This window comes from Heteronotia binoei, chromosome 2 (assembly GCF_032191835.1).
Source record: "Heteronotia binoei isolate CCM8104 ecotype False Entrance Well chromosome 2, APGP_CSIRO_Hbin_v1, whole genome shotgun sequence".
NCBI classification, from domain to species: Eukaryota; Metazoa; Chordata; class Lepidosauria; order Squamata; family Gekkonidae; genus Heteronotia; species Heteronotia binoei.
In genome coordinates this window covers 74,180,060-74,197,997 of record NC_083224.1, presented here as the reverse complement: position 1 = coordinate 74,197,997, position 17,938 = coordinate 74,180,060, and the positions used below count along the sequence as shown (strand labels likewise).

Genomic DNA, 17,938 nt, shown 5'->3' with positions numbered 1-17,938 from the left:
TAGGGTTGTACGTATTCATAATCTGAGAAATGACTACATTGCTGAACTCTGATAATTGCACATTAAATAATTGTACAATTGGGTTTGGTAGATGATCCTAGTGAAACATGAGACTGTGCCATCTTAGAGCCTAGTGCCTGTGATGTACTAGTCTCTTGTCTGGGAAGAAGTACATATGTTACATTTGTAATGCTTAAACTCAGGGCTTTTTTTTTTTAGCAGGAGTGCACAGGAATGCAGTTCAGGCTGGCTTGGTGTCAGGGGGTGTGGCCTAATATGCAAATGAGTTTCTGCTGGGCTTTTTCTACAAAAAAGCCCTGCTTAAACTCAACAGTGTGATGGCTTTAAAAGTGGGTTAAGATGAATTAATGAAGGATAAATCCATGGATAGGTAAAGGAACAGAGTGAACACATGAAGCTGCTTTATATGGTAGGCCAAACTAGATGTTACGTGTGACATGAGTTGAATTGAGGTTCTGCACCCAATATTTGACCCTCCAAATATCATTTTAGCTTTGAATAGGGACATGAAGCCCTTGCTCCTCTTGTGTCATACTCCTGAACTGAAGCTGGCCCTGGAACACTTGGGAACATTAGTTCCACAGCTCATGTCATAGGTAATGTGTAATTTGGCCCTGAATCAGACCATTGGTCTGTTAAGGTCAGTTTTATCTACTCTGACTGGTAGCAGCTTCCCAAGGTCTGAAGTAGAGATCTTTCACATCATGTACCACCTGATCCTTTGCGCTGGAGATGCCAGGGACTGAATGGGGTACCTTTTACATGCGAAACAGGTACTCTAACTTTTGCCAGGGCCTTTGCCTTGAATTCCTTGAAATAGAATTTCCATAGTCAGAGATCCTAAAGGGGTGCAGTGTGGGCCTTGCTGATAGGCTTTTCAGAGGCACATGATCGACCACTGTGGGAACTAGGATGCTGGACTAATCGACCATTGGTCTGGTCCAGCAGGCTCCTCTTTTGAAGGCTGTTTCACCTGTTGCTCATACTTAACATAAAAATCTGTCTTTGATTCAGTATCTTTGATAGAGGATCATGGATTTCAGTTTAAGAAGTATAAAGTTTAACATATTTATATTAAATTAATTTTTCTAAGTACATGGAAGGATGAGTGCTTATTCCTATAAGCTCTCATCTAATTCTTTTAAAAGGAGAGAAAAATGTGTGCAAATCTTTATGCTTCAATACAGCAATACCTCCCCCCCACTGCAAGGCTATCTTTCTAAATCAATTTTTCTTTGGACAATTTCTTTGGTTGATTTGCTTTCTGTACTAAAAATGGAGTGAACAAGTTTTCCCACTTTTGCACTATCTCTTCTTCTTCTAACATAAACCTGCCACCTGTCCATTAATTTTTTACAGCTATACTGAAGCTGGATCAGGGTTGGTATTATTGACGCAGTAAAGAGGAAGTTACTTCAACTGCTGCACAGAAATAATGGTCTCTACACAGCCTTGGTCCACCAGTCAGATAGTTTTGTAAAAAGAGAAGGGAAAAAGACATTAAGCAGAAGTCTAGTTTTTACACAGGAAGAAAAAACCCCTCAGACCTTCAAAAGTTTTATTGGTATAAATGTAGACATGGTAAAGCCTTTGCACAGAAGTTTGAACCTAGGTCTGCTTTTGGCTTGAGAAAAGGAAGTGATGTCACTTGTGTCTATGAAGAAATGTATATAAAATTGAGGCTTGTGCCCTTGGACTTCTATGCAGCTGTATCTGTTAGATCCAAACAGGTAGTGTGGGAGCTCATCTTTCTAAAAGTGCAGCAAACAATTGAACGTCACACTTATCAGCAGGCAGTAGTACAGGGGTGGCCAACGGTAGCAATCCAGATGTTTTTTGCCTACAACTCCCATCAGCCCCAGCCATTGGCCATACTGGTTGGGGTTGATGGGAGTTGTAGGCAAAAAACATCTGGAGAGCTACTGTTGACCACCCCTGCGTAGTATTTTCCTTGGATACTTTCTTCCATTTTTTCCTGTATTCCCTCTGGAATTACTGTAGAACAGAAGAGGGAGTTCGTTTAATAACTTGTTTAATCTGCTGCCATTTTTTTTTAAATGAAGGCTTTACTGAATCATGTCTGTGGGTGATGTAAAAGATCAAAATCTTCTGTGTTTCTATCCCAGTGCACATTTTGTTCCTATGAATATCTTCCTTTTGCATGAAGGACTAGAAATGCTAGAAACAGTTAGACAAGTTCAGAAAACTGGTCTATCTTGCCAAGTATCCTCTTTCTCAAATGGAGGCCAGCACCAGATGCTGCAGAGGAGTGTGCAAAAAACACACATTCAATTATGTGGGATAATTTGTCTCCATTTAAGAAATTCTGAAATCATTAGTGATTTGGATTTGAGCCTGGAACATGAGAGGCTTCTTTCCCTTTTTCATTGGTAACACTTAACTATTTGAGTTCTGAGTTTTCTTTTTTGGTGAGAACTGTAGAAAGATCAAGTTTGGGGCAAGCTCAGTTACTTTCACAGGGATGTAGAACTCATTTGCTATGAGGGTTGGATCTGACATAAATGAGATCTTGCCAGGCTGGGCCATGAGTGTCATAAAATGTAATGCCAGGTAGCGGAGATATAAACTTTATAAAGAACACAGACAAACACAGTTAAAGATTTTCTGTCTCTCCTGTGTGATCAAGGGAACTGGGCAAAGGAAGCTCTGGCTCTTTCCTTCCCTCCCCAGGGGGTTAGGAGGGGCAGAGCCTCAGCCAATAGAAGGAAAAGAGGCTTAGCTCAATAGCTCTGATGTGTGATTGAGAGAGCCTGGCAAAGCAAGTTCTCCCTCCTCCCCTTCCTCCCCAAAGGAGGAGCCAACGAAAAAAAATAGATGCTTTCCTTTGCAGCTCATATGTGATTGAGCAAGCCTGGCAGAGCAAACTGTGACACAGAAGGAAGCAAGTGAGAGGGAGAAGGAAGCCTCCAGGGGCCTGATCCATCCCCCAGGCCACATGTTTGACACCTCTGCACTAGAACATTGTTTCCATAGCTTTGTCTCACCCTTTCTTATAATATGCAGTATGGATCCACAAACCTTACTTTGTTTTTTTCTCTTCTTGGTGTCCACTTTTTGAAACAGGGCCAAATCTAACATAAATGGGACTTTGTGGGGCTGGGCCATGAATGTCATAAAATGGATTGCCAGGTAGTTGAGATATAAACTTTATAAAGGATACAAACCCAAAGATATTATTTACTTTAAATACAAACATGCTTAAAACTCATGCAATACTTTGTTCAAAATGGAAAGGTGGGTTAGTAGTGGGATTTGGCAATGCAAGTTTTAAAATAAAACATCAAGAAAAAGCACAAGGATCACAGCAGAAACTAAATATATAAATTAAAATTTAAAATGCTCTGAGCCTAGGAAAACATTAAATGACTGGGCATTGTAAGCTTCTCTCCACCCCTCCCACCTCAGGTGTACTCAGACTGGCAATGGCTCTCCAGTGTAATATCCCACTTTGGCTCTGGGTTCCCTGGTTACCTACTAGGCTTCGGTTCTCAGGTCCATTCAGCAGAGACAAGCTTGCTCAAAGCATCAACCCTTTATTTGCAAGGAGACTACTCCAGCAAGCAACAGCTTCAACTAGCCATAGAAATCCTGGAAAGTGAAACTACTTGAGTGCCACTCCATTGAAATACATTTCGGTTTAGATAGAGTAGCAAGGAAAACACGGAATGGATTTTCCTTTGATGGCATTTTCTTTGCAGCTTTGTAAATACAGAAGAGCTTCTTGCTGAAGCAGGCATAGACAAAGCAGGAGCTGGGAACTTCAGCAGCCTCTGAGCTTCAAAGAGTGAGGACAGGAGAGGGAGGAGGGGGAGCAAAGAACTGTGAAGAAAAGAGTTGGGCGGCCAGTTGCGTCCAATGGGCCTTAAGTTTGACACCCCTGTTCTAACGCATAAGCCTCTTGCATCAGCAGAAGGATCCTTGCAAAAGAGGGAAACGCTGGTGGATCCATGGAATCCAATTTGTGACAATCCTGGGATTTGGGGATAATTTTTTCATCTTTTCACTGCCTTTGCTGCTAAGGGAAACAGTGGTAAAATGCGTTAGACAAGGATGCAGTTTTACTAAATCCACTCTAAAACATACTGTAAATTGCTGCTTCTGCCACCAGCCATGAAGTTCTGAAGTAGTATGGGCTGAGATGCTTTCAAGATGACGTAGGCAGGGTTGAGGAATTACTAGAACTCCCAAGCAAGGAGCAGTTGAAAATTCAAGACCCTCACTGCATCTATGGAAAGAGGGAGTGTGATTTTTGTTTGTTCCAGACTGAAGACACTTTGTAGCAGGAGCTCCTTTGCATATTAGGCCACACACCCCTGATGTAGCCAATCCTCCAAGAGCTTACAGGGCTCTTCTTACAGGTCCTACTGTAAGCTCTTGGAGGACTGGCTACATCAGGTATGGCCTAATATACAAAGGAGTTCCTGCTACAAAAAAGTCCTACTTTGTAGAAAAATACTTTACAGGAAAATTTGGTTGGGGTCCAGGCCTAGCGTGAAAGGTGATGCAGGAAGATCAACAGGATTCTGGGTGTTTTCATACTGAACTGAAAATTGACTGTTAGGCTTTCTTTCTCGCACTGTAATGAAGAGACAATAGAAACATACTACTACTGAGCAGTCCCAGGGACCAGCTGTTGTAGGCTTGCCAATCCCCAGGTCTCAGCGGGGGTTCTCCTGCTTTCCCAAGCTCCTTTCCACTCTCAGTCAGCTGACCGGCGGGGGGAAGCCCCTCCTCCACAGCCGCCATGTATCTTTCTACCTCTGGAGACTTTCAGTCTCCACTGGAAAGTGGAGTTGGGATGGTTCATCTGCGTCTTTAAGGCTGAAGGGGGGCGGGGGAGTAGGCAGAATAACATGGCTATGAAAGCAGCCCAGACCCTCCGTTGGTTGCACAATCTTTGCAGAGGTTGTTTGCAGCCCCGACCCTTCCTTGGTCATATAATCTTTTAAGAAGTCGGTTTGCTCTGTGTTACTTTGAAGAAATTAGAAGTTCAGCCACGGGGGGGTAGAGATGCCAATCCCCAGGTGTCAGTCATCAGAAATGGAGGTGGGGGGAGGGAAATGTCTGCTCGGCACTTCATTATTCCCTATGGAGATCAATTCTTATAGGGAATAATGGAGAATTGATCTGGGGGTATCTGGGGCTCTGGAGGGGCTGTTTTTTGAAGTAGAAGCACCAAATTTTCAGCATGGCATCTAATGACTCTCCTCAAAATGCATTCCAAGTTTCAAATAGAAGGTGCCCTATTCTTATTTCTAATGTAGGGAAGGCATTTAAAAGGTGTGCGGTTCCTTTAAATGTGATGGCCAGAACTCCCTTTGGAGTTCAGTTGTGCTTGTCACAACTTTGCTTATGGCTCCACCCCCAATGTCTCCTGGCTGCACCCCCAAAGTCTTCTGGCTCCACCCCCAAAGTCCCCAGATATTTCTTGAATTGGCCTTGCAACCCTAAGCGGCTGATCTTCTTTCCTTTTCAGGACAGAGCAAGGCAAGTGAGACATGTCCTAGCTGAAGATTTCGTACTGTCTGGGAATAACTGCAAACACTGGTTGCATTGGGGTGATGGAACTGATTTACATCATGATTTTTTTTATATATCAATCCACTCTGATGTAACTATTTTGACTTAATTAAATTTTTCAATTTATTATTTTGATGCTTCTTAAATAAAAAGCTAATGGGTTGCTATAACCATAAAACATATTGATTTTAAATAATCTTTATATAACCTCAGACAGTGTACTTTTAAGTTTCTGACATAGCTATCCTGAGCAGAGTTATATACTTGTGAGTTCAATGAACTTAGAGGGGTGTAACTCTGTTCAGGATTTCACTTTTAGGCATTTAACGTAAAATGAGTACTGTGCTATTAGCCTAAAGAAGTTGGTTGAAATACAGCAGATGGTTATATTCAGCAATGTACATAATTTGCCCCAGTGAGATCACAAAAGTCTGTGTTTGCTAACTGTGTTTATTTTGGCTGCTCTGTGCGAATGTTTGTGTTTGTCACGGCCCGAGTCTCTGACACGAAGCTACGGCTGCTATCGTCCTGGCAACGAGCCAGGACCTCTCGCAGACAGCTCAGGCGAAGCACAGGGAGTGGTCGTGAAACAGTCCAGTTGATTGATAACGTAAACAGGCAGGCTGGAGGGTGAGACGGAAGCTTGGTCAGGGAAGCCGAGAGTCAGAAGCCGGGGAGCCGAGCCGAAAGTCAGAAGCCGGGAAACAGAGCCGAGAGTCAGAAGCCGGGAAGCAAAGCCGAGATCAAACGATACCTAAGCCAGTCCGATAAGCAAAGCCAGAGTCCAGAATACCAGTCTATGAGTCAGGCCGGGTCAGGAATGCACAGGTTCTTTCCGAAGCAAGGGGTGCGAGACGCAGACACATCCAAGGGTGTTCGCTTGTTGCCAGCACAGTTTGGCCTGAGGCCAGGATCCCAGATATACTGCTGGCTAATTGGCTCGTTAGAACTCCGGGCTCAGATCTCTTCTAGCCCGCATGCGCGCCTCTCTACGCCTGTTCCTGAATTCCAGGCGTCTCCTCTCGCGCAGGCGGGCCCCAGGTGTTGGTGAGTCTGGGGGAGATGAGCTAGTACCTGGTGTGGCCAGATTGGTTTCAGGTGGCCCCTGCTGCTGGCTGGCTCCTTCAGGACTTACGTCCTCTGTTGCTGAAGGCATCTGCACAGCAGGGGCGGGGTCAGAAGCAGGCACCTGCTCTGAGTCAGCAGGGGCAGGCATGACACTATCCCCCCCCTCAGGCCCCCCCTCATCCAAGCCGCCTGGCTTATCTGGGTAGGCCGCATGAAACTGCCGGAGCAGGTCAGGGGTATGCAGGTGGGCAGCCGGTTCCCAGGAGCGATCCTCGGGAGGGTAGCCTTCCCAGTCCACCAGGTACTGGAGTTGGCCTCGGTGCAGCCGGGAGTCTAGGATCTGGTGGACTTCAAACTCTTCCTCATCGTCCACCAGCACCGGTGGCGGAGGCGGTGGTGGAACGTCCCTGTTTGGGTCCGGCGCTGCCGCTGGTTGGAGGAGGGAGCGGTGGAATACGGGGTGTATCCGGAGGTGGGCCGGAAGGCGTAGGCGGAATGCCACGGGGTTGACTTGCGCCTCTATGGGGAAGGGCCCGAGGAACCGATCGGTTAGCTTGGAGGACCGGCCAGGAGTCCGGAGGTACCGGGTCGAGAGCCAGACAGAATCTCCGACCTTGAGGGGGGCTCCGTCCTGGCGATGTCGGTCCGCGGCCAGTTTGTAAGCGTCCTTGGCGCGCTGGAGCTGGGTGCGCAGGAGGGCGTGGAGCGCGTGGAGTTCCTCAAGTCGGTCGGTGGCTGCGGGCACGTTGGCGGAGGGGCCGAGCGGAGGGAAGAATCGGGGGTGCAGTCCATAGTTGGCGGCAAACGGCGTGGTCCGCGTAGAGCTGTGGACTGCGTTGTTATACGCGAACTCTGCCAGGGGTAGCAGAGTGGCCCAGTTGTCTTGCTGATAGCTGGTATAGCAGCGCAAGTACTGCTCCAAGGTGGCGTTGGTCCGCTCGGTCTGCCCGTCGGTCTGGGGATGGTAGGCGGAAGACAGGTGTAGTTCTGTCCCCAAACCGTGCTGGAAGGCCTGCCAAAAGCGGGATGTGAATTGTGGGCCCCGATCCGAGATGACCTGCGTGGGTAACCCGTGCAGGCGGAAGACGTGGTTTAGGTACAGCTGGGCAGTCTCCGGCCCGGATGGTACTCTGGCACAGGGGACGAAGTGGGCCATTTTGGTGAACAGGTCCACCACAACGAAAATGCAGGTGTGGCCCTGGGATCGTGGCAGGTCTACGATAAAGTCCATGGACACCACGTCCCAGGGACCGGCGGGAGTCGGCAGGGGTTGCAGGAGACCGGAGGGCTTGGCCGGTACGTTCTTGGCTCGGCGGCAGACCTCGCAAGAAGCCACGTAGCGACTAACGTCCGCTCGGACGCGAGGCCACCAGAAGTCCCGGGTCAACAGATGGGCGGTCTTGTGCTGCCCGAAGTGCCCAGCCGGGGGGGCATCGTGGGCCAGCCGGAGGATGCGGGATCGGAGAGGCCCGGGAGGGACGTACAACTGCTCCCGATGGTAGAGCAGCCCATCCCGGGTGGATAGTTCTCCGGCAGGGTCTTGCTGCGGTTCCTGCAGGTGTTTCTGCGCCCACGGGTCGGTGTCTTGGCTGGCCTGTATCTCGGCCACCAAGGCGGGTGCGGTCAGAGTGGCGGCAAAGACCGAGGGTGGCAGAATACTAGCCCTGGGGGCTTCGGTGGCACTAGAGGTGTTATAGTCCGGCCGGCGGGACAGAGCGTCGGCTCTCTGGTTCTGGGAGTGCGGGACGTAGGTGATGGTAAAGTCAAATCGTGAGAAGAACAGGGACCACCGGATCTGCCGCTGGTTCAGCCGGCGGGTGGTCTGCAAATGTTCCAGGTTACGATGGTCGGTGAAGACTTGGACCGGATGCCTGGCCCCCTCAAGGTGGTGGCGCCAGACCTCAAAGGCCACCTTGATAGCCAGGAGCTCTCTCTCCCAAATGGTGTAATTGCGTTCGGCAGCCGAGAGCTGCCGGGAGTAGTAGGCGCAGGGCTGCCATGGCTGGCTAGGCTCGTCCCGCTGGGAGAGCACGGCTCCGAGGGCCACATTGGAGGCGTCTGCTTCCACCATGAAGGGCAAGCTCGGGTCAGGGTACCGCAGAAGGGGACTGGAGGAAAAACTCTGCTTGAGCTGGCGGAAGGCCCGGTCGGCTTCGGGGGTCCATTGAAAGGGCTCCTTCGGTCGGAGGAGTCTGGTCAAGGGCTTGGTGAGGTCGGCGTAGCCCGCGATGAATTGCCTGTAATAATTGGCGAAGCCCAGGAGGCGCTGGATGTCCTTCCGACTTCGAGGGGCCTGCCATTGAAGGATGGCGTCGACCTTCCGCGGATCCATCTGGGTTCCCTGGGGGGAAATGATGTGCCCCAGGAACTCAACGGACTGGAGGTGGAAAGCACATTTCTCCAGCTTGGCATACAGGCGATTGGCTCGGAGTCGCTGTAGCACCTGGCGGACGTGGTGGATGTGCTCCTGTTCGGATGCAGAGTAGACCAAAATGTCATCTAAATAAATGATCAGGAACCGGTCTAGCAGGTCACGGAAAACGTCATTCATAAAATGTTGGAAGACGGCGGGGGCATTGGTGAGCCCAAAGGGCATGACCAGATGTTCGTATTGGCCATATCTGGTGCCAAAAGCGGTCTTCCACTCATCCCCGGCTTTGATACGAACCAAGTTGTAGGCCCCGCGAAGGTCGAGCTTGGTGTAGATCGTGGCCCCTTTGACGCGGTCGAGGAGCTCAGGGATCAGTGGGAGCGGGTAGCGGTTCCGAATGGTAATCTTATTGAGGGCCCGGTAGTCGTTGCAGAGTCGCAGGTCCCCGGTCTTCTTCTTAACGAACAGGACAGGTGAAGACAGGGGCGAGGTGGAGGGTCTAATGAACCCTCGGGCCAAGTTCTTGTCCAAGTACTCCCGGAGGGCAGCCAGTTCCGGGTCTGCCATGGGGTACAGGCGGCCTGCGGGTAGCGGAGCGCCGGGCACCAGGTCGATGGCGCAATCGTAGGGCCGATGTGGGGGAAGCTGGTCTGCTTCCTTCTCATTGAAGACGTCCGCGAACTCCTGGTAGGGAGTTGGGAGTGTGGTGGCGGCCCCCAGGAGGCTGGTGGTGCGTGGGGAACCGGGTTGGTTGACAGGCGGCACCTGAGTCGAGTCGGGTGGTAGCGGGGAACAGGGTGCGAGGGTACTCGAAAAGCTCAGTTCACGTTGCACCCAGTCCACATGGGGGTTGTGGGCTTGCAGCCAGGACAGGCCCAAGATAACAGGGAAGCGTGGCATGCGGGCCAAATCGAAGGTCTGCTTCCCTTGGCGCTGTTGGACCCACAAAACGAGTGGTAGAGTTTCGTGGCGGACCGGCCCCGAGCGCAGCAGACGACCATCCACTGCCTCGACCAGTGTAGGAGTTCCCTTTTCCCGAACGGGGACGCCATGCTCCTTGGCAAAGTGGCTGTCCATGTAGCAGCAGGCAGCCCCTGAGTCCAACATGGCATGGACGAAGATCCACCGGTCGTCGGGAAGCTGCAGGCGGATCGGGACCAGGAACGGGGTGGGTGGTGGATGGACGGAGCTAGAGGACCTCAAGGAGTGCCCCAGGCCAGGAGATCCGGCTAGACCTGGGGCTGACCTTTTACCGAGGCAGCGGAGCTCGGGGTGCGCTTTGACTTGGCCGGGCAGGAGCTTGCAAAATGCCCGTCCCCTCCACAATACAGGCACAGGTTGTGGGTGCGCCGTCGGTTCTTCTCCTCGGGGGTCAGGCGAGGGCGGGCGCCGCCCAGCTGCATGGGTTCTACAGCCGGCGGTAAAGCTGGGGTACCTGGAACGGGAGCCGCCGGGGGGGGCCTTGTTGGAGTAGCGCCCCTCTTCTGCCTCTGGCGCCGACCTTGCAGTCGCCCATCAATGCGTAGACACAGCAGGATCAGGTCCTGGAGGGCGGCTGGGCGGTCGGTGCGTGCCAGTTCGTCCAGGACGGCATCAGAGAGGCCTTCAGTGTACTGGTCCACCAAGGCAGCTTCATTCCAGGCCAGGTCTTGAGCCAGCAGCTTGAACTCTGTGGTATACTGAGACACAGAGTTCTGGCCTTGGTGCAGAGCCCGTATCCTGCGATTAGCTGTCTCAGCACGCACAGGGTTGGCATAGGCGGCCTGGAAGTGTGCCTTGAACCGTGTGTAGTCTGCTAGCAGCGGCGAGGGCTCTAGCAGCAGAGGAGTGGCCCACTTGGCCGCTGGCCCTTTAAGCAGGCTCAGGATAAAACAGACTTTTGTTTTGTCTGTAGGGAAGTCGCCCTGCCTTATCTCCATGTATAGTTCACACTGGGCGAGGAAGGCAGGGAACTCTTCCAAGTTTCCTGCGAATTTCTCAGGAATGCTCACCGGGCAGCGAGAGCGGGGAGCAGCGGCGGCAGCCAAGGCCACGGCATTGGACGCAGTCTGCTGCTGCAGAGTAATCACCGCTTGGGTTAATTGCTGCACCTGGTCTAGGAGCCCCGGCAAGGGGTCCATGCCTTCTGCCGCTTGGTCCGTCATGAGCGTGCCTGGTGAGTTTTGGGTGCTGGCAAGCTGTCACGGCCCGAGTCTCTGACACGAAGCTACGGCTGCTATCGTCCTGGCAACGAGCCAGGACCTCTCGCAGACAGCTCAGGCGAAGCACAGGGAGTGGTCGTGAAACAGTCCAGTTGATTGATAACGTAAACAGGCAGGCTGGAGGGTGAGACGGAAGCTTGGTCAGGGAAGCCGAGAGTCAGAAGCCGGGGAGCCGAGCCGAAAGTCAGAAGCCGGGAAACAGAGCCGAGAGTCAGAAGCCGGGAAGCAAAGCCGAGATCAAACGATACCTAAGCCAGTCCGATAAGCAAAGCCAGAGTCCAGAATACCAGTCTATGAGTCAGGCCGGGTCAGGAATGCACAGGTTCTTTCCGAAGCAAGGGGTGCGAGACGCAGACACATCCAAGGGTGTTCGCTTGTTGCCAGCACAGTTTGGCCTGAGGCCAGGATCCCAGATATACTGCTGGCTAATTGGCTCGTTAGAACTCCGGGCTCAGATCTCTTCTAGCCCGCATGCGCGCCTCTCTACGCCTGTTCCTGAATTCCAGGCGTCTCCTCTCGCGCAGGCGGGCCCCAGGTGTTGGTGAGTCTGGGGGAGATGAGCTAGTACCTGGTGTGGCCAGATTGGTTTCAGGTGGCCCCTGCTGCTGGCTGGCTCCTTCAGGACTTACGTCCTCTGTTGCTGAAGGCATCTGCACAGCAGGGGCGGGGTCAGAAGCAGGCACCTGCTCTGAGTCAGCAGGGGCAGGCATGACAGTGTTCACTTTCATTTAGTGGAAGTTTAGCTGCTGGAGGATGAGGAAATGGAGACTGTTTTCAGGGGAACTGTTCTGCTATATTTGTATTTATTTTAGGGAATGGAAAGTCTCCCAGCTCCACCTCCAAATTCCCCAGATATTTTCTGAGTTGGACCTGGCAACCCTACTGTCAAATCAGACTTCTTTTACTACCTTTAATAAGGGGTTCAACTGGAATCAGCTGCAGCTGTAGAAGATGCTCTTTTCTTTCTTGTGGCTTTCATTTGGTTGTCTGGTCTGTATTGGAAAATACCTGGAGACTTCGGGGGCAGATCTGGAAGAGGGTGCGGTTTGGGGAGGAGCCTCAACAGGGAACATTGCCATTGAGTCCACCCTTCAAAGCAGCCATTTTCTCCAAGGGAGCTTATCTCTGCCAGCTGGAGATCAGTTGTAAAAGTAGGAGATCTCCAGGCCCCACGTGGAGGCTGGAAACCCTATCTCATATAGGTGCCTAACCCCATAACAAAGTAAATATAGTACTTCTTGACTAATAGGTAGAGTCATAAATGTTATAGCTAGGCTACTGAGCCAATTTCAGAAATCAGGTCACTCCTAAGGCATAAAATAGAAATTAAAGGTCACTTGGATGAATCAGTAAATGGCACCCAGCATGTCTTGCCTGTCTATAGCTACCCATATCAAACCTTATAGCATAAATGCATGAATTATTGTGCTGTATGATGACCAGTGTTTGCCACATTCAGCTTTACACAGGAAAGCAGCCTTTCGTAAGAGGGTCATTCAATTTCAAGAGATTATATTTTTGCATTAAGTTCAACTTTCTTTTTAAACTGGGTTACCTGTGAAAGCAAATCTTAAAATGGACAAAGCTTAATTTAAAAAAAACTGCCTTATTTTTTTTAAATCTGATTTTTAAAAAGACATCTGTTGACAGTGAGCTGAGTAATAGAGGAAGTCTGGCCCTTAGAGAAACAAAGTTAACAGAAAGTTATCTTTAACTGAAACAGTTTAGCACACCATGTTCCTAACCCTATTTGATATCCAGCATTTATAGATTACCTCCCTTAAACTAGTTTTCCTCAGGGAATTGCCATTCTTATTTCCCCGTTAAGATACCTAATACTCTCTTATGGAAGCCCTCCACAGGCTCCTAGAATACATGACTTCCATCAACCATGAACAGTCTTGATTCTTCCCCAGTGCTGTCATAATTTTGTGTCTGATATATACTAAAGATATGTTAAGCTTTTGCTGCAATTGCATCTGGATTGACTGTTCATTCTAGTTTTCTAACCTTTGTATTTCATTTCAGACAGAAATATAGAAAGGTCTCCCTCTCCTCCCCCCAGGTTTCTCATGTTATGGGACTTAGCTTTCTTGACAAATTGTTCTTTGATATATCTCTGTAGCATTACATTGCGTTTAATGGAAATTGCAAGTTGTTGCGTTTTTTGGTGGCTGGAGGAATATAATTTAAGACTTTTAAGAAATTAGGTCCCCATTAAAAGGACTATTAAAATGGCATGATTACTTTTGGCATTGGTTCTTGGAAGGTTTGATTAATACAATGGTACGTGTGTGCTGGGAATGGAGAGTTGCTCACCCCCTGCAGCTGTAACAGGCACCTGGCATTCTGAAGGAAGTAAATGCCAAATTATGGTCAAAAGTATGTAGGAGCAATTCAGATTCTAATATGGGGAAATAAGAGATGATTTATAAAGGGATAACAGTTATCCTTAGGCAGTTGATCACCTCAGGAGCCTCCTGCTGACTGGGGAAAAGTGTGCTGGAACAAAATTGGTAGGTTAGGGGAGGAGAAGAGGAAATAATTGTATACAATATACATAGCAGAGAGGAATCCCCCCTCATTTAAATGATTTCTGTATCTAGATTTTAAAATGCAGGCTGTTTAGTAAGAATGGGTCAGTTAACGTGGGTGGATTATTTCCCCCTGCATCTCCAAGAATCTTCCAGGATTATTGTTAAAGGGGAGAACAGGTGCAGCATTTGAATTTGGCCTGCAGACATACACTATACTGGGATCAACAGTACTGTTAGATAATGAATGTGTATTCTCCATGTGAAAGACTTTCTAAAAAGGTGTGTATATGCTGGGTTTGTAATTTTGATGGTCTGTTACATACACACCAGAACAAAACCGTGCAGGATCAGCAGTGCTAGCATTCCTCCTCGTGACCTGTTTGTGTCTCCAGGTGTAGACCAGTAGCAGAGAGTGTGCATAAGAGTGGAATTCTATCTGCAACCTGATACCAATGTCTCTCTCTGAGGATAGTTCTGTATCTCCATTAATGAAATGGAGACTGGCAAAGAAATTTTAATTCATAGATGGATGTGCACTGAACTGAAACTTTCTAAAAACCCAGGTGTACTAAACATTTTTCTTGATCAAATCACATATTTAGCCATCTGAAATCACTCTAAGTATGAATCTGTAATAAAGAACAAATTCTTTGGTTCATGTCTTCTATCTTTTAGCTCCCACCTTCTGCCCTTTCCATCTGATAAACACATGCACATGACTTTTGTTGTGTGAAATTCTGCTGTTTATAAAATGCTTGTAATATAGTGAAAATAGGTGCTGGGTTCAAAATTTAATTAACTCTTTGGATAAACTGAGTATAGAGGAATTCTAGTATAGTGAAGTCATTCCTTGCAGAAGAATGTTCTTCCCTGTATTGTATTGCCTTCCTGAAGCACTACTTCCTCTTGTGTATACTGGGCATTCTGTTGTTTGTTACACTGATGTTTGAATTCATAATGCACTTTCACTTTTCAGTTGTGCTATTACATTGATGTGTGTATTTGGTATGGTTTACTGTTTTATTACCTTATCGTTACTTGTACTTCCAACATTTCAAAGAACCATCAATTTCCCTAGACTTCCATCATGGTGGAGCAGAACAGGTCCAGGGGGTGCAGCCCTGCTTCTTGGTCCTATAATGTATGAAACATGATAGTATTTGACACAAAATCCACCATGTTATATGTGGAAGAGGAGGAAATCTGTTATATCTTGCAGCAAATGGAGCATTTATATGAGGAGTGAAACTCTAAAATATTAATTAAAAATCCCTGAACAACTAGTTGCCACTTTAATATTTTCTTTAGCACATAGTTAAGTCTTGGCAAGCAAAAATTAAATTAACTTGCCTTTCATCACTAAACCTTAGGGTGCATATGTTCAAATATTAACAAAGATGGTTGAGAATATGCTTTTGATCAGCTCTGCCTTTTGGTCCAGATGCAGTATTGAAGAAATGTGATGGTGAGGAGGTGGATAAAGATGCCATTAATGCACCTCTTTGTCATATTGGAAGAATGAAAGAAAAGACCTTCATGCAGGCCCACGAACACAAAATATAGCGAATCTGTTTCTGCACATTCCCTTCATTAGAACTGCAGCACACAGATGTGATTTGGCTCTTTCCCCAGCTCCTTCCAACTTATTTTTGAGTTTTAATTGAAATGTTTGAGCTCTAGCCTCCATCTGCCTTGTGGAAACTCTGGCAGCAGTTTCTGACTAGGGACAAGGATTTGGGGAAGGGACTGTACAATAGTAGTAGAAAATGACCTTTGCATGAGAAAGATCTATGGTTCTGTCTTAGAAATTTTGGCTGACTTTGGCACCAGTGTGAGATCAGATATGGAAAAAATAGGCATCCTTCAATTAATAGGCAGCATTGTCTCGGAAGATGAGTCAATTTGCATGTTGTTCTATGGAAAGATTTTATATCAGAGCTTGTTATATTAATCAAATTTGTGGCAGAGGAGAGGAAATGAAATTCTCAGCTGGAAAAACTGGAATCTTGCCCTTTATAATGACCAGCCTTTTAATAAGGCAATATCTTTCAAATGTTGTCATGTTTTTTAATAGTTTGTTATATTGATATTCATAGATATGTTGCTATGTTACCATATTGTGCTGTGTACTTTTGGAATTGCTGGTTTGCTCTTGGATTCAAAGCAAATAACATAATGCCTGATGTGGAGCTTAGAAGAAGCTTTGTTATATCTGCAGATCTATAACTGTAGCAATTAAACCTAAAGTTCAATTAAGAGAGATTTCACACAAGAGCATGACTTTCTGTAAATTGCATGAGGCTAGGATTTTGGGAAGGGACATGGTAGTAGAAAATGACCTTTCCATGAGAAAGATCCATGGTTCTGTCCTAGAAATTCCCTGTTAAGAAGTCTATGGTGTCAGAAAAGGCCTTTATTTACTTGAGACTCTGAAGTGTTGCTGTTAGCCTGGCAGATGATAAGATAGGTCAGTGGACTGACTCATTATTAGGCAGCTCCTTATGAACGTAAAATCTTCTCCCACAATCCGAACTCTTGATAGTTGTTTGTAACTATATTGTAATGGAATTTCATGCTAATAAAAAGATAAAGAATAATAAATGTTGGGATCATTTTATCAAAGCACCCTATCATTTTAAATGTATATTCACAAGATCAAGTTCCACATAGCTCTCTCTTGGAAGTTGACTCCAAAATTTTACCTCCTGTTGACATGGAAACAATGTTTGGTGAATTTGCCTCGATGGCATATTTTAAATTAGCTTTACAGCAGGGTAGTGTAATGAAGGATCAAGCCAATAAGATATTTGCATGTTATTTTATGCTTTTTGACAGAATAGAAAAACTTTGTGATAATTGCTATGGTTACTAACCTCATTTTTTATTTATCTACTGGACTTCTCTACAGGGTTACAAACAGGAAATTCAGGTACATTTTCAGATTGTCTGCTGGTAGATGCAGTCAATGTTCTGCCCGTTTCTATGTTAAGACAGGTAATCCACTGCACTGGATGTGACAGGCACAAAGAATTAAAAGCCCCACAAAAGACCAACCAGCTTTTTGTAATACCACTGCTGGCACAAACTTGAACTATCATTATTTTACTAATTATTTTCTAGTACTCCTGCAATACCAATTGTTTTGTAATATTTTTGTTTCATTGAATGCAGCTTTATTATCAATGGTGGCCAGTGAGCTGGCTCATAGGGTATGCTCATAAAGAGAGGAGGGCCCCATGTCCTTCCTTACAACTGCAGGGATGTTATAAAAAGCATGGGTTGTACAGGGCAAATAGCTGGTGAAAGGCCTGGCATGGCTGATGATGCAAGTGGCCTGTGTTCACACAGCATGCTGCTAGGCCTAAGTGATGGTGCTAACTGCTTAGTGCCATCTACCCCACTGCAGCAAAAAGCTACATATAGTATGACAATAAATAAATAAAGGCTAAAGGGGGGATATATGGCATTTCTTTCTTTTAACATGTGAGAAACAGAGGTGCCAACAGAGCTGAACTTCGGGGCAGAAGTGTGGGTCCCTGATTCACTGGTTCAGTATTGGCCTTCCAGAATGCCCTTTTGAGCACAATGGGACTAACTTTAGAATAAACATGCATGGAAATGTGGTATCCTGATTTTTATCTGTGGAGACATTGGAATAGGAAGGGACAAGTCTGTATGTTCCATATTTGAAATATACATTTCTGTTTTAAAGGGGGGCGTAATTAATTAAGTACACAGTTGGTGGGAAGTGAGACATAGAGAGGTTAGCTGGCTTTTCCAAAAATGATTATAAGTCTGTGGTTGTCACCCTTTCTAAACTGAGGGATCTTCTTTAACTCCCAAGATGCAACTTCAGACAGATTACCATGGTACTACTGGTGCCAGACAGTAGGTTTAACTTTAGTTTAAATTACAACCATGCAAGTTGTTGGACTGGACTGAGGAGGGACAAAGGGATGAAATGGGAAGCACAATAGAGTTGTGCTTGTGGAAGAAAGAGGAGGAGTGATTTCACCCTCTTGTCCTTCCACTCTCCAGTCCTTCCCAACCTGTACACCTGAGGCTCCATGTGGGTTCTACAACCTTGCATATTATCTTTCTGGGGGTTGAAAGGGCTGCAAAAACAGAAGGGAATGCAGAAAAACCTACATTCCATGGATGGGATGAGTAGAATCCATGCCAATATCATGTACCATGCA

At 47.2% G+C, this 17,938-nt stretch overlaps 1 protein-coding gene across 3 annotated transcripts in view; it reads left to right on the top strand.

The window, feature by feature from the left end:
• RASSF5 (Ras association domain family member 5) overlaps window positions 1-17,938 on the top strand; it is a 358,578-nt gene that overhangs the window by 84,441 nt on the left and 256,199 nt on the right. The gene's annotated exons all lie outside the window — the stretch shown is intronic.